Consider the following 14,891-nt stretch of genomic DNA (forward strand, 5'->3'; position numbering starts at 1 on the left):
TTAGCTATGTGTTTTTCTCAGTTCACAAGGGCTCAAAGCCAGAGTTTCAGCATGTTCCCGACTGCCCACCTCAGAACCAAGGACACGATTCCTTCTACAAATGGCCTGGGTGACGCTGCATGGCTTTCTCTGGGACCAGGTCATCCTTAAATGACAAGGAGGAGCGCGCAATGTGGTGTGAACTTGCTGAATGGGGCGAGGGAGCGATCTTTCAGAAGATGACATTAAGGATGAGAGGCGGGGGCTTCAGAAGCCTGGCGCTGGGGGTGCTGACCCCCCGAAGCTTCTGGAAGTCCCCTGTTGGGAGCCAAAGTCAGTTCAGATCCCCATCCCATTAGCAGACCGCAGTCAGCCTCATGTCTGTGTGAGTGTGAGTGTGAGTGTGTGTGTGTATGTGCGCGCGCGCGTGCCCCTTCAACAACCCAGCACTTGAAAACACAGCATCCGTCTTCTGCGAATGATGGTTGAAAAGCCCAGCCTTCCAGCAAAACAGGCAACACAACCTCTCTCACTTCGGCTCAAGGAGGGAGAAGATTCATTGAAAAGAAAAGAAGATAAAAAAAAAAAAAAAAATCCCGGTCCGTGCCTTTGACCAGGCGGCCCTCGGGGGACAAAAGGCTGCCTCTTGTTTCCCTCCCGGAGGGTGAGGCCCGGATCGCGGGCTGGGAGGCCGGCTGCTGGGTGCAGGCTGCCAACTTTGCAGCGAGCACAGGCACAGGCGCTGCATTATTGGTGAGTTTCCCTGCTCGGGGCGTGCTCTCTGGTAGCCTCAGGCCGGCACCTGTGCGCTCAGACCTGGGCCCGGACATCCCCGCAGATGTCGCGGCTCTTTTGTTGCTCTCCCATTAGCGGCACTTAATAGGCAGGGGCCGGACAGCTTTGCTCAGCGCCCGGCGATGGACAGCAAACATTGTTCCCGGGGCGGGCAAAGGGTCAGGCTGCTTCTCCTGCCTCCGAAGCTGAGCCAGATAATTGCTGGTGATTAGCAATTTTAATTACCAGGTGCGAGGGGTCGGGACCCCCCTCCCGTAATTGGGTAGGTTGTGAACAATCGTGTAGATGGGACCAGGGACTGTAGTTTCCCCAATATGCTCCGGGTGTTTAAAAGTTAATTCAATTAGGGCAACTAAAAATCACCAGAGGCGGCCTGGCATCGGATGAGCCAGATCAAACAAGCTTTCGGTGAGACTTGAGCTTTCAGTGAATCTCGAACACGAGGGCTGTGCAGCGAGCGCTGCGGCTGGAGGGGCAGCGAAGCTCCCCGTCTTTCCTGCCCCATTCGTTCTGTTGGAACTGGCTCACGGGAGGTGCTGACTTTTGGGGGGTCCTTAGGAACACCATGAGCAGGACACCAACGTCCTAGGGTTGATCCTACAGCCAAAGGGCCCTTTCCCTTACTCCCCCTGCTTGCCTCGTTAACGCCTAATGCAAGTGTTTGTTTGATGTTGATAAATGTCCCCCCATGCCTTTTTAAAATATATATATATTTTATTGATTTTTTTTTTACAGAAAGGAAAAGAGAGGAATAAAGAGTTAGAAACATGGATGAGAGAGAAACATCGATCAGCTGCCTCCTGTACCCCTTCCCCTCCTCCACCTCCTTCCCATATATACACTGGGGATGTGCCTGCAACCTAGATACATGCTCCTGACTGGAATCGAACCTGGGACCCCTCAGCCCCGATGCCTTCCTAGAGGCCTGGAAGCCTGTTCCTAACTTTCAGTCTCTACTGAAGATTTCCTGGGGTCCTTGTGGCCCCGAATGCCACCTGCAGTGCACACCCCTCTCTCCCCGGGGGACTCCAGGATTGAAGAGCAAGAGCGAGAACTTTCTTCACTCAGAATGTTGTTTTCTCATGGCGGGTGTGCCACCAGGGAATGGTTCAGCAGAAATGCTCAGGAGACAGAAATCAAGCAGCTAAGAACACACCCTTTACTCGGGCACCGAAGAGGGAAATCGGGAGAGAGGGTGAGACACGCTTTGGCGGCACTTTGAGAACAAAAACATTCACAATAACGGAGCCTTATTCCCTGGCTCTTTTTATCTTATCTCAGGAGGGAGGAGAGAGCACGGCCCCTCCCCCCTGCCCAGCTTGGTGGCGGTCTTGAGTCCCCATCAGCAGAGAAGTCCTCGGGGCCCCCACACTGATTCGCCCCAACGGGGAGGCAGAAGGCAGGTGGGCTGCAAGTCCTATTCCAGCCTCGGTTTTCTTGGCCCTGTTCTCAGCAGCTCTAATTAAAACTATTTTCCTTTTCGGCACACTTATTATGTTCCTTGGCCACAATACAGAACACTTGCTGCAAGTGCTAACAGGAGTAATTCATTAATGACGGTGGGACTGTAAGTGCCTGCTTCAGCTTCCCACAGAAGGCTTTGTGGTTCCCAGAAAGAAAAGACGGGCGCCCCAGCCTGTGTGGGAGGGGCCTCGGGGGTGGAGGGCAGGCTCTTGGAAAGCTGAGTGGCACAGGACAATGACCCAGGGAAGGTTTGGAGGCGGGGATGGGGGGAGGGGGGCACCACGCAGCGAAGCTCATGGTACGTGTGGCAGGGTAGCTGGTCCCAGGTGGTCCGGGAGCAGCCTCAATGTTTTGCGTGTGCATGTAACAATGAAATGCCAAACGGTGTGTGTATGACATTGTGTGCGTGTGATGCCTGTACACTATGTATCATATGTATGCATGCTATTTCATGTTATATATTTGCATCATATGTGTTATGTTTGTGCTGCCCATGTCCATGCATGTTGCATGTATGTGTTGTGTGTGTGCATTATGTATATAGTTATTTTATGCATACATTATGCATATTGCACATGCACATTGTGTTGTGTATATGGTTATATATTTTGTAATGTTAATTTTTTTAATTTTTATATAATATCTAAAATATATTTTTATATATTTTGTTTGTTGCATTCACATATATTATACATGGTATGTACACATGACATACTGTGAAGACATGTTATTTACACATGTATATGATACACATCACACATGTATGCTATAAATGTTATATTTGTTCATTTATACATGGTACCTGGTCCTGTTATATACGTGTGTGAATCATGCATGTATGTGATGTGTTATGGAAACATTATTTTATACATACATGCTACATATCGCGTATGTATGTTGTCTTGTGTATGTTAATATTAATGTCTGTCTAGGTCCTAGCTCACAAGGAGGTGCTGACTTTTTAGGGAGTTATGGTCCTTCTGTGATATTCATGAGGCTGAAGAGGTGATTGGAGGGTAAAGATATCAGTGAGGTGCCTGCTCAGCTGTGTAGGAAATGAAACATTCCTCCCTACTATGTGTCCCTTACCCCTTTAATCTGTGACTTAAAACGCGCCTGCCCTAACATGGAATTCAGTTTGTGCATCTTTCCCCTGCCCTTCAGCAGCAGCGGTTGTCCTGGTGCCCCTCCCCCCGTTGGTGGTACATGGACCACCAGTCGTCCCCCACGCGGCTGTGTGAGCCACAGCCCCGCCCCTTTCCCCAGTGGCCTCCTGTGCCTGCGCACCGTGCGTGTCCATGGCCCCCTTTCTCTACACAGAACCCACCCCCAGTCCAGCTCTGTTCCCTGCCTGCCTGGGCCCTTATTCAAAACAGCCTAAGATCTTGCAGCTCCTATGGGAGCTTGCATTTCTTTCTTTCTTTCCTGCTTGCTTGCTTGCTTTCTTTCTTTCTTTCTTTCTTTCTTTCTTTCTTTCTTTCTTTCTTTCTTTTTAAAAAAATATATTTTATTGAGTTTTTACAGAGAGGAAGAGAGAAGGATAGAGAGCTAGAAACATCAATGAGAAACATCGACCGGCTGCCTCCTGCATACCCTTTAACGGGGATTTGCCTGCAACCAATATACATGCCTTTGGCCGGAATTGAACCTGGGACCTTTCAGTCCGCAGACTGATGCTCTATCCACTGAGCCAAACCGGTTTTGGCGGGAGCTTGCATTTCAAAGAGAAGTTTTTAAAGAGAAAAACCTCTAAAAATCAGTGGATGCCCGGGGGAGCTGTGTGATCCGCTGGGTGGGAGGGACTGGGCATTTTAGGTGGGGCCTCCCTTCCACCCTGAAGTTACCCTATGGAGCGCAAGCAGCTCTGTCTCTGAGCCGATGTTCGGGCTCCTGGACCCTGACCCGGGGCCACTCTGCAGGAGGCTTCTCCTACCAGGGGCCTCCCATTCACCCGAGTCAGAGCGCTGTGTGGTGGGGATGAGAAATCTCCAAAAAACAGCTCGTTAGAGTAACCAAAAGTCTCTGCATGTTGTATAAACACAGCCCACGCCATCTGCTGCTGTTTTGTATCTTTTCATAGACAGCAATATGGTGGAGAGAATTGTCTCTAAGGCTTCTATAAAGACCGGCTTTCCTATCTTTGGGAAAAAACAAAACTATCCATCCACATAAGGCGCATTTGTCTGTTTTGCCCAGCACAGTTGAGGTCTTGTGAGCAATTTAAACAGAAGCGGCAGAAAGAACATTGCTCTAGAGGAGTTTGAACCCAGTTGGGAAGTAAAACATATGTGTCTGGATACATACATTGAGGGGAAATTGCCCAGGAGTGGTTCAGTGCCAGTATCAGGCACCGTCTAGAAGGCTCTCTCAGATCAGAGCTGACTGAGCTCACATTGAGGGGTGACAGTGAGCAAGTGTCAGAACCGAGGGCTTTGCAGGGACTCAAGGCCTTGCCAGCAGATGTGAGAGAAGGACCAGGTGCAGGTCCCAGGGCAGGTGAGGGGTGTTGGGAAGTAGGTTGGAGTTGGGGAGAGGCTTGGGGTCAAATGTGGGTGGGGAGGGGAGTGCAGGCACCGCCCTGGGAGCATGAGCATGTGTGGGTGGCTGCAGAGTGGAGGCAAGCAGAGTCCTCCTTCCCTCCTTCCCTCTTTCTCTCCTTCCCTCCTCCCCTCCTACCCCCCCCCCCCCCCCCCCCCGTCCTTCCGTCCCTGGTGGTTTGTGAGCAGGTGCTGCACGGATATGGGTTTCCAGCAGGCGAGGAGGCCCAGGGAGGCTCAGTTCAGGGACAGACAAAGCTAAGACAGGATTTGTGACAGATCCTGGAGCAGAAGGGAGGAAGCCTGGGGCTGTGGCCCAAACACATAACACTGAACCTTCTGGGGGTTCAGGGTGGTCCCTTGATGAAAGCGGTGAGCACGGGGGACTTCAAGGTTCCTGAACCTGTTGTTCCCCTGACGTGCAGCTGGAGGCCTGGGCTGTGTTGGCCCCACACTTCCCTGTCTGGCCAGAATTTCCATTGGGGTGACCACCCTGCCTTCACTACGCCTAGTGGACTGCCACCTGGGCGATCGGGACAGTGATCATGTCTGAGGTCCAGGCTCTGTCCCAGGGCACAGCCGAGGGACTCGATGGTGTGGAGGCCTCTCCTCGTGGCTCACAGGTCAAGGCAGAGATGCTGCCCCTGACGCATGTGCCACTGGCCTGGCACTGAGCACAAGCCCACACACCATGACTGCTTCTTCTTAGGAAATACTGTCATGACTCATTTGAAAATAGTGTCTTGCCGAAACCTGTTTGACTCAGTGGATAGAGTGTCAGTCTGTGGACTGAAAGGTCCCAGGTTTGATTCCAGTCAAGGGCATGTACCGTGGTTGTGGGCACATCACCAGTAGGGGGTGTGCAAGAGGCAGCTGATCAATGATTCTCTCTCATTGATGTTTCTAGCTCTCTGTCCCTCTTCCTTCCTCTCTGTAAAAAAATTAAAGAAAAAGAAAAGAAAACAGTGTCTTGATGTCCTAAATATAAAATCAAACATGTATAATCTTCTCTCATGACAGGGGCATTGGGTTTAGGGCCTTCTCTGCATGATGTCACTGGGGGTGTGGTCCGTCCCCAGGGTGGCCCTGCATGGCCCTGCTCACCCGGAGGCAAGATGAGTGGTGATAGGAGTGAACACCTGTGTGTGTGTGTGTGTGTGTGTGTGTGTGTGTGTGTGTGAACACAGTGCTTTTATTTTGGTCTGAGTGTCAGCCAATGCTTACTTGAAGACTTGCTTGGTTGGCAACCCATAAAATGTTCTATTTTTGGGGGTCTGCTACTGACTCACTGAAGGAAACTTTGCATGTAGCGTACGTTTTAGAGACGGCATTCTCTAGAATAGTGTTTCCCAAAGTGTGGTACACGTACCCTCAGGGGTACGGGAAGAGTTTGGTGGGGGTATGCGTTGCACCGGAGTTTGGTGGGGATATGCACTGCACCGTGCTTAGCTGCGCCTAATTCTACATTCTCATGAGTACGAGGGGTACTCAGCGTTACAAAAATTATAGAAGGGGTACACATATGTCAAAAGTTTGGGTAACACTGCTCTAGAAGCCAAAATAGACTTAAAATTTACATTCAAATTATATGTATATTAAGTACATTCAGAAGTGTGCTTAACTTTAAATACCGTAAAGGATTGATTTAGTTGTGTATGATTGAGGTCTATTCTTACTTCGTTATAAAATTGTTTCTGGGAAAAGAAATCTTCAAAATGCCAAGGCCATGGCAGAGATCAGACACAGAGAAGGAAGAAGAAGGAATCGGGGAAAGAAGGGTGAAGGTGATGGAGATGAGGCAGGAGTGAGCTCCACAGAGAGAAATGGCATCTTAGACAAAGGTCACCTGAAGCTGTTTAGGTGGTTCCTGTGCCCAGTTGCCTGTCCCTGCTCCGGATTGAAAGGTGGCCATAGTTGGTCCATTGGCCTCTGCCCTTAAATGAATCCTGGGTTTTCTGTGGTGGAGCCCTGGGCACTAGGAGGTGGTGCAGGGACATGTCCCCACGGGGCAGTTTATCCCCAAGCTGAGAGGTAGGTTTCGGGGAGGACTTTAGCTTTAACTCTGCTTTTCACCACTTTTGTGGGTTGAAGTTTGACCCCTACTCTGTTGTTGGAGCACAAATCTGGGCTACTTTATTGATATTAGTTACCCGCTGTGCCTCCGAGCACCTACCGGCTTCCTTGCTGTGCTCTGAAAATGCAGGTATTGTGCATCTGAATTATAATCTTGCTGTGATAATACGCCTGTATTGATTCAACAAAATAAGTTGTCTATTTTGTTTTCACTTCAACATCTCTAAGGAGGAAAGACTGACAATCAGGAACATAAATATTTTGGGCTTCACATATCTTGTGGCATGAAGAAGACTAAAAAAAAATAAAAAAAGTAGTGTAATAATTGCAAAATAAAATTTTACCAGGACATGCAGTCTGTTTGAACACGGAGGATGAACTTCTCACAAAAAGCACTTATTCCAGAACAGTGTTAAAATGCTACCATCGCCTAAGCACCCGAGAGGCAGAAAATAGCATTACATTAAAGGTACAACAATCCAAATATAAATATGTAGAGACTACTGCCTGGAGTCATGATTGTTTTTATGCTTTATAAAATTGTATAAAAGGTTGTATTTCTACTTTGCTTTATCCTAGAGATTTTCTTTGGGCTCTAAAGGGGTTTCTCTGATTTACCCTGTGTTATTACGAACAATACCCCCTAAGGGACTGAGGAAGATTCTAACGTCAGATTTCTACATGAGTGTGATGTTTTCTGACGTGTTCAAGTTCCTCTTGAAAGGTAGGTTTGGGCTGGATTTTAGTACCTAATTACAATTACGATATATAACCAAACATTTTGATAAAACAACCCCACTGACTAGGCTTACTTTTCTTTTTAAAGAAAAATGAATATATTTGTAAACAAACAGGAAGAAGGTTTTCTTTGAAAGTAATATGACTAAGTTTTCTTAGCTGATATCACTTCTTTCTGCAATGAGGTCCCATCACTGGTGTGAAACATGTTTTTTGAATCACAGATTTTCATGAATTCCATGATTTTGGGGTTGGAATTGCAGGTTTATTATTACCTTTTTATTTCTGATAATCATGGTCTATTGGCTTTTGCTTAGCAGATCTGAAAAAATGAGGAACATCAGGCCCCTGGGGTAGAATTTCAGGGGAAAGGTGTCGTGGAACTTTTGTTTTTAGCTCATGGCCAGCATCCACGTTTCCTCCTTTTGGCAACAGAACTCCAATATCCTTCTGAAAAGCCACCCCCTTTCACTGCCAGCTGCATGGTTCTCCAGGGTAAGCAGGAGGCCCAGCAGAGCCCTGCACAGAGCCCTGGGGGCCACAGCTGACCCAGGAGGGGCCCAAGACTCCGGGCTGCCCACGAGCCTTGCTGGAGCGCTATTGGAACCTACAAGAAAGCTTAACATCTTCACTTCAGTCTCACCGAAAATTTGCAAGAGGGGTACAAGTAAGGCCTAAAGAGCTTCACCTTAGACCAGTGGTCAGCAAACTGTGGATCATGAGCCATATGCGACTCTTTGGTCCCTTGAGCGTGGCTCTTCCACAAAATACCACGTGCAGCCACACATGTACAGTGTGATTGAAACTTCGTGACTCATGTGCAGAACTTGGTTTTCGGCTCTCAAAAGAAATTTCAATTGTTGTACTGTTGATACATGGCTCTGTTGACTAATGAGTGTGCTGACCACTGACCTAGACCACTGGGTTTCCCAAATGACCTTCTGTCATATTTGCTTAATCCTTCTCCCACTCACTCTCTCCATACGTGTGTTATGTGATATGCACATATGCACACACATCCATACTTTTTCCTAGATTATATGAGAGTAAGTGAGGCATTTTACTTTTCTGAGGACTGCTAATCTAGTGGGCTCTAATCCAGGAAATGCCGGTGATGATCCCAACCACGGCATAGGGCAGCAAGTATGAGAATGAAGCCAGTGCAGATGAAAGCAGAGCAGGGGATAGCCACACAGGTCGGCATTGTTTGAACACTTGGATCTATCCATGTCTACAGTTGGGCTTTGCAATTACATGAGCCAGTGTATTACGGTTCTTTCTTAACCCAGTTTGAACTCAATTACTTTCTGCTCACAGGTAAAGTCTACAGCCCAGGAATTGGGACTCTAGGGTGCTGTCATCATGAGCAGAGTGAGGGTGGCAAATTCAGGGATGATGCTGAATGCATGAATGAGCTAAAAAGAAATCCATTTCTATGAACTACTGCTGCTGCTGGGCCTCTCTGGGCAGACATGTCATACCTGTCATATGATTTCCAACATCCAGCCTGGAACAGAAAAGATACTCAATAAATCGTTGAGTCAACGTTTGTCTAGTTGACAGGCAATTGAAATAGGTCCACCCCTGTCTAGGTTCTAGAATGGAAACTTTCACTGAAATAAATTCTAGGTGGTTCTCCCCCTGCCCCCAAGACTTTTGACCAAAACAGGACTTATTTTCTAGATACATACAACCTGGCTACACCACTGTCATTTTCCTGGTGTCCTGGCTGGCTCACCTGACATAATGATCACATCAGGAAGACCCTCACCTTCCATACTAGGCTTCATTCTCATAACTACAGCCTGGGTGCTGCCCACTGAGACGACCGAACTTCTCACAGTGCAGTCCCCAGCTCAGGTCCGTCAATGGTCTCTACAAAGGATGGTGAGTTGGCTTTGGCAACCATCTCTTCATGGGAACATTGCCATAATGAATGGTGAAGATAATTCATCTGATGAAAGGAGTGACTCACAGTGCTTCTAGACACATCTGCCTTTGCTTGTATAATCTATATATATAAAAGCTTAAATGACTGTCCAACCGTCTGACTGTCTGACCAGTAGCTATCATGCACACTGACCACTGGGGGCAGATGCTCAATGCAGGAGCTGCCAAGCTGCAGTGACTTGGCAGCTGTGGTTCTCGGGTGATGCACCTGGAACCAGAGAGGAGGGAGCCAGATTCTGGGGTACATCACCCGAGAACCACCCTCTTGCAATCTGGGGATGTCGGAGATGATCCATGAAGGCCAGGCTGAGGGGCCCCCACCGGTGCACAAATCTGTGCAGCAGGCCTCTAGTTTCTAAATAATTGCCCTTTTCCTTGTGTGAAGTAGTACTCTTACCATTGTTCATCCAAAATATGAACTATTTAAGAAAGGTAGAAGGGAAAAGAGAAAGAAAACATCTCCAGGCCCAAAATGGAAAATACTATTGTATATCTCTTAAGGAAAGTTTAAAGTTGAAGATCTGTAGACTATGTGGGTTTCTGTTATGGTAATTATCCTGTTCTTCCAGCATGAGTAATTGCATTATTGCTCATCCCAATATCATTATCCCAAGAGATGGATGTGTATGTGCACAGGTATTATGGATATGAGGGAAATGAAGGAGAAATGCCAGAAGTCATGGAGAAATGGGCTTCCATTGGCCCTGAATTCTTAAGAGAGATTGACTTAGACCCAACCACTTTTTGCCCACATCGTATAAATTGAAAAACAGACCCAAACCCTATAGAGAATCTTACTGCAAAGATTTTTCTCAGCTACCATTCAGTGTGCTGACCCATTGCCCTCTGTCTCAGTAGCTCTGATGATAAGAAGGCCAGGCATCACCACAGACACCTTGCCTATTCTGGAAAATGGGGGTTTCCTGCATTTTCTGCCTGAGAGCAGGGTTCTTCCCCTTCTACACCCGAATAAAATGTGACTTATGCTCATCCATCTTTGCTTTGATTGTGATTCCTGACTTTTCTTTGTAACAAAAGCCTACAACACAGTAGCTCTCAGGTACAGATAATACCTAACTTAATATTTTCAATGAATTAACATTTAAAACATAAACCAGTAGGGTTTTCTTGGGAGATGGTAATTTTGAGGACAGTAGAGATAAAAACAAACATTTTTGTTGGGTCCAGTCAGTGGAGGGAATAAGCAGTATGAGCACTTTGGTTCAAGTACCATCTGTGTGTGTGATTGTGTGTGTATGCAGCCTAAGCCTTCAGTAAATGGAAAAAAGATGGGAAGGTGAGTTAAGAATAGTAGTAGGACAGCACCACCTCTCTCCTAACACGAACAAGATGCACATCTGTGAAAAGAAAAAGACTATTTGGGTCTATAAAAATAAAAACGACATCAAAATATATGTATAGGAACTTTCTAAAGACTGGCCTGGATTTGTTAAAGGAATAATAAAATTTCTTTAGATATTTCTTTTTGTTTCTTGAATTTTAATGAAAAGATTGATTTCTAGTCATTATTTATGTATTGTCAAACTTTAACAAACAGCTGTAGTGATAATTGCTGAATTTCTACTCTATGTTTAGAGGAAACTGTCAATTCACAAACATGGAATTGTGCTATTATCTGTGTCTAAGGCATTTTTCTGTAAATATACAGATTTAGTGTTGGTTTTCAATAAATACACAAAGATGCTAATTATCACTAGGACTATTTGTTACCATTCAAAAATACATAAAAAATAAATAAAAGAAATGCCATTTTTCCATTAGAAATTCAAAAATATTTGTGTCGAGGCAGCCTCTTACATAATATTTGGCAATTGCCCTATCATTACACTGTATTAACTTCACCTTTTGTTTTCCAGTCCTTGGAAGCAGATTTTCTCACCCAGTCTTCCTGGGTTGTCTCTTTTCATTTTCTTGGGAGAACTCTTCCCTCTGCCCGAGGGGCTCTCTCTGGGGCTGCCCAAGTCTTGGTGAGTTATGGGGAGAAGGGTAAGTCCTATGAGAATCATGTGATTCTTGGATTTGAAGCTCCTAAGCTGCTGCTATCTTTTCAATGTGTTCCTTTTGTGCAAAAGTTCAACTCAAAGGAAAGGCTAATTCTGCAACAGACCTGTGAGCTGACCCTGAGAGCATGTGCTTGGGAAACAATCCCTGGTCAGAACCAGGTGGAAGGCTGCTCAGTGCCTCTGGTTTCTGAGGTTGAGCTTAGAGAGGGCTAATTAACTGTGAAGTAACTTTGTGTGTGTGTGTGTGTGTGTGTGTATGTGTGTGTGTGTGTGGTTTACATCTTTTCCTGGTCTCTGCCATGTTATCAAAGCTACTCAATGTGGGCTGTGTGTGTCATGGGCGCTTTGTATGTTGTCTCTGACACATACATCATAGCTCATACAAAAAATAATTCAAGCCCTAGCCAGTGTTGCTCAGCAGATAGAGCATGGGCCTGTGGACTCAAGAGTCCCGGGTTGGATTCCGGTCAAGGGCATGTGCTTTGGTTGTGGGCACAACCCCAATGAGGGGTGTGCAGGAGGCAGCTGATCAATGTTTCTCTGTCATTGATGTTTCTAGTTCTCTGTCCCTCTCCCTTCCTCTCTGTAAAAAATCAATAAACTATATTTAAAAAAATAATTCAAAATGAACAGGAAGGTCTAAAGCAGTTATGCTATGCTTTGCCCACCTTTGTATGCTGTGTGTGTGTCTGTGTGTGTGTGTGTGTGTGTGTGTGTGTGTGTGTGTGTGTAGGAAACAGATAACTATCTTTTTATTTTGAAGGTCTTCAGATCAAGAGGAGCTGTACTAAAGGTGGTATACTTAAGGAACTACACAAGAACTGCCATCCATATCTGGACCTATTTTAGGTGATGACAATCTGGACTTTAGCTGAAACTTTAATGGGTCTTAGAAGAAAATGAATGAGTATATTTTGTAGAATGATGTGAGTCAATGGGAACCACAGGGGGACTGTATTGATCAGTTTCTAGGGTGGCCCTCGTAACTCTCCCTTCCTCTCACTGATGCTTTCTGTCTTCCTCTTCAGTACTGCAAAGACTGGCCTGAAAACTTGATGGGTGAATGGATAAATAAACTGGTAGATCAAACAATGTAACATTATTTAGTACTGAACAGAAATGCACTATCACGACATGAAAAGCATGGAGGAACCTTCAATGCATATTACTAAGTTAAAGAAAACAATCTGAAAAGGCTACAGACTATGTGATTCCAACTGTACAACATTCTGAAAAGGTAAAGCTATGGAAAAAATAAAAAGATCAGTGGTTTTCAGGGGTTGAGTTGGGGGAATAAATAGAGCACAGGGGAGTCTGAGGTAGTGAAACTATTCTGTGTGCTACTCTAATGTCATTATACATTTGATTATTGATACATATCAGCTGATGTAAGAAGTATATGCAGGTTTTGAGCAGGAAACTTCCCCACTGTCATCACAAGGCAACATCAATAGATCCTGCAATGATTTCATCTTAATTTTGTCATTTATGTAGTCATCAAGGGAAAGCAGTGGAAGGACATTAAGAGTGTTAGGATGTGAATGCTGGTTTGACTGCAAGTTGTAGTCAAAGTGCTCATGCATCTGGACTTGTTCAGATGGCCCTTCTGTCCATTATTGCCTTTGTTTGCAGGTGTGTCCTAACATTGTGCTGGACCCTGTAGGTTCACAGAGGTCAGTAAAAGGGAATGACTCTTAGGAACCAGAGTTTTAGTCAACGCAAGATTACTCCATTTCCCTCGCTTGTATGTTCTTAGCCCCATTCTTCATGCCTTGCACATAGTAGGTGCTCGATAGGTGCTAGTTAAAGGAATGGTCTGGGAGCTGAGTAGAACTATACAAGGAGAGGTAAGCATTTCCTTTTGAGTCTTTTCGAAATAAAATATGGGGGAAATTTAGAAAAATCAGCATGCAGGTTTTCTGCTAAGGTAAAGCAAAAACCAGAAGATGCTCAAGGTCATAACTGTCTGGGCACAGGTAGGGTGCACGTATTCCTCCTACATGGCAGACAGAGTAGGAGAGAGCAGGCTGAGGGCCAGGCAGGGGTAAGGATAGTTTGCCTCCTCCACTGCCCTTTGACCTGCCTTTCTGAGCATTTCCAAGGCAAGTGAATACAGATGACCTATTTGAGCCATTTCCTGTTAGGCCCATTTATTTTCTTCCTGGCCCCTAGATTATGCAACAAGATCCACTGGGAGCCTGGGAGGATGATCTCCCCACTGCCCACCTTGTCCCTTGATCTTGGATGAATGAAACATCAATCGTGGCCTTCAGCATTAACACAAACACCGCTAGTTAAAGCCTCAATGATGTATTTCTCACCTGAACTCTAGCAATGGTAGTAGCAGGGGCAGGCGTGAAGTTGTTTAGAATCAGCTCCAGGTGGAAGAAAATGGAAGGAAGCCATTGCCCTTCCATCTATTTTCAAGCAAGTGCCCATGATTTAGGACAATGTTGGCACTGCCTAGAGAAATACCCAGCCTTCTGGGGAGGGTGGTAAGAGATGGAAGGCAATGGATGGACAGTAAGAGTGTTAGGATGTGAATGCTGACTTGCCGGGGTATGATCAGCAGCATGATAACACGAATGCTCATTTTTGTTGCTGTAATTGACAGAGGAGAAAGGTAAGTGTAAGCTGCTCCAGGCAGCCAGAGCTTGCTCTCCCCATTTAGCCAGAAAAATAATGCAACTACCGAGCTGGTTGGCCTGCGGACTTAAGTAGCTTCTGTAATCGGGGGCCACGCTGGCTTGCTAATCCTTGATCTTAGCTGGACGTGATCACAGCCCCATCCTGAGCTCACTAGGGATAGGCTTACTGCTAATTGGCAGGCGACGGCGCACTGTGAGGGGCCCGGCAGAGGAGATAGTGTGAGATGGCAGCGGAGGATGGTCTGCCATTCCAACCTGCATAAACTGCTCACAGACCCTCTTGCCAGGGAAACATTTATAATTTTATTGCTTGCTCTATTCAATGTAATGTGCATTGTTACCACTTGTTATTAAGAACATTTGTAAAATTCATGAAGTTATGAACACCAAAATTACAGACACCTAGCTCACATGGCAATTCATGGTTCTTTTCTCCAAGTCAGTGGTTTTCAGCCTTCAGCTCCTGTGGTGGATAGTTTGGGGCACTATCCCCAGTTCCTTCAGGGTGAGCTGCCAGGAGGTCACCTGTGGAGAGCCACTGCAGTGTCCTTCCCAGGAAGTGCTTTGGTTGCTGGGAGGAGGCCTGGAAGCTTGCACCAGGCTCCACCCATGTAACCTTCCCCTGCAGTGTCGGCCAGTCTTGCAGTCACATGAGTCGTCCATGCCAGCACCTCCTCACTACT

The sequence above is a fragment of the Pipistrellus hanaki genome (assembly GCF_964339955.1).
Source record: "Pipistrellus hanaki genome assembly, chromosome: 3".
Classification (NCBI taxonomy): Eukaryota; Metazoa; Chordata; class Mammalia; order Chiroptera; family Vespertilionidae; genus Pipistrellus; species Pipistrellus hanaki.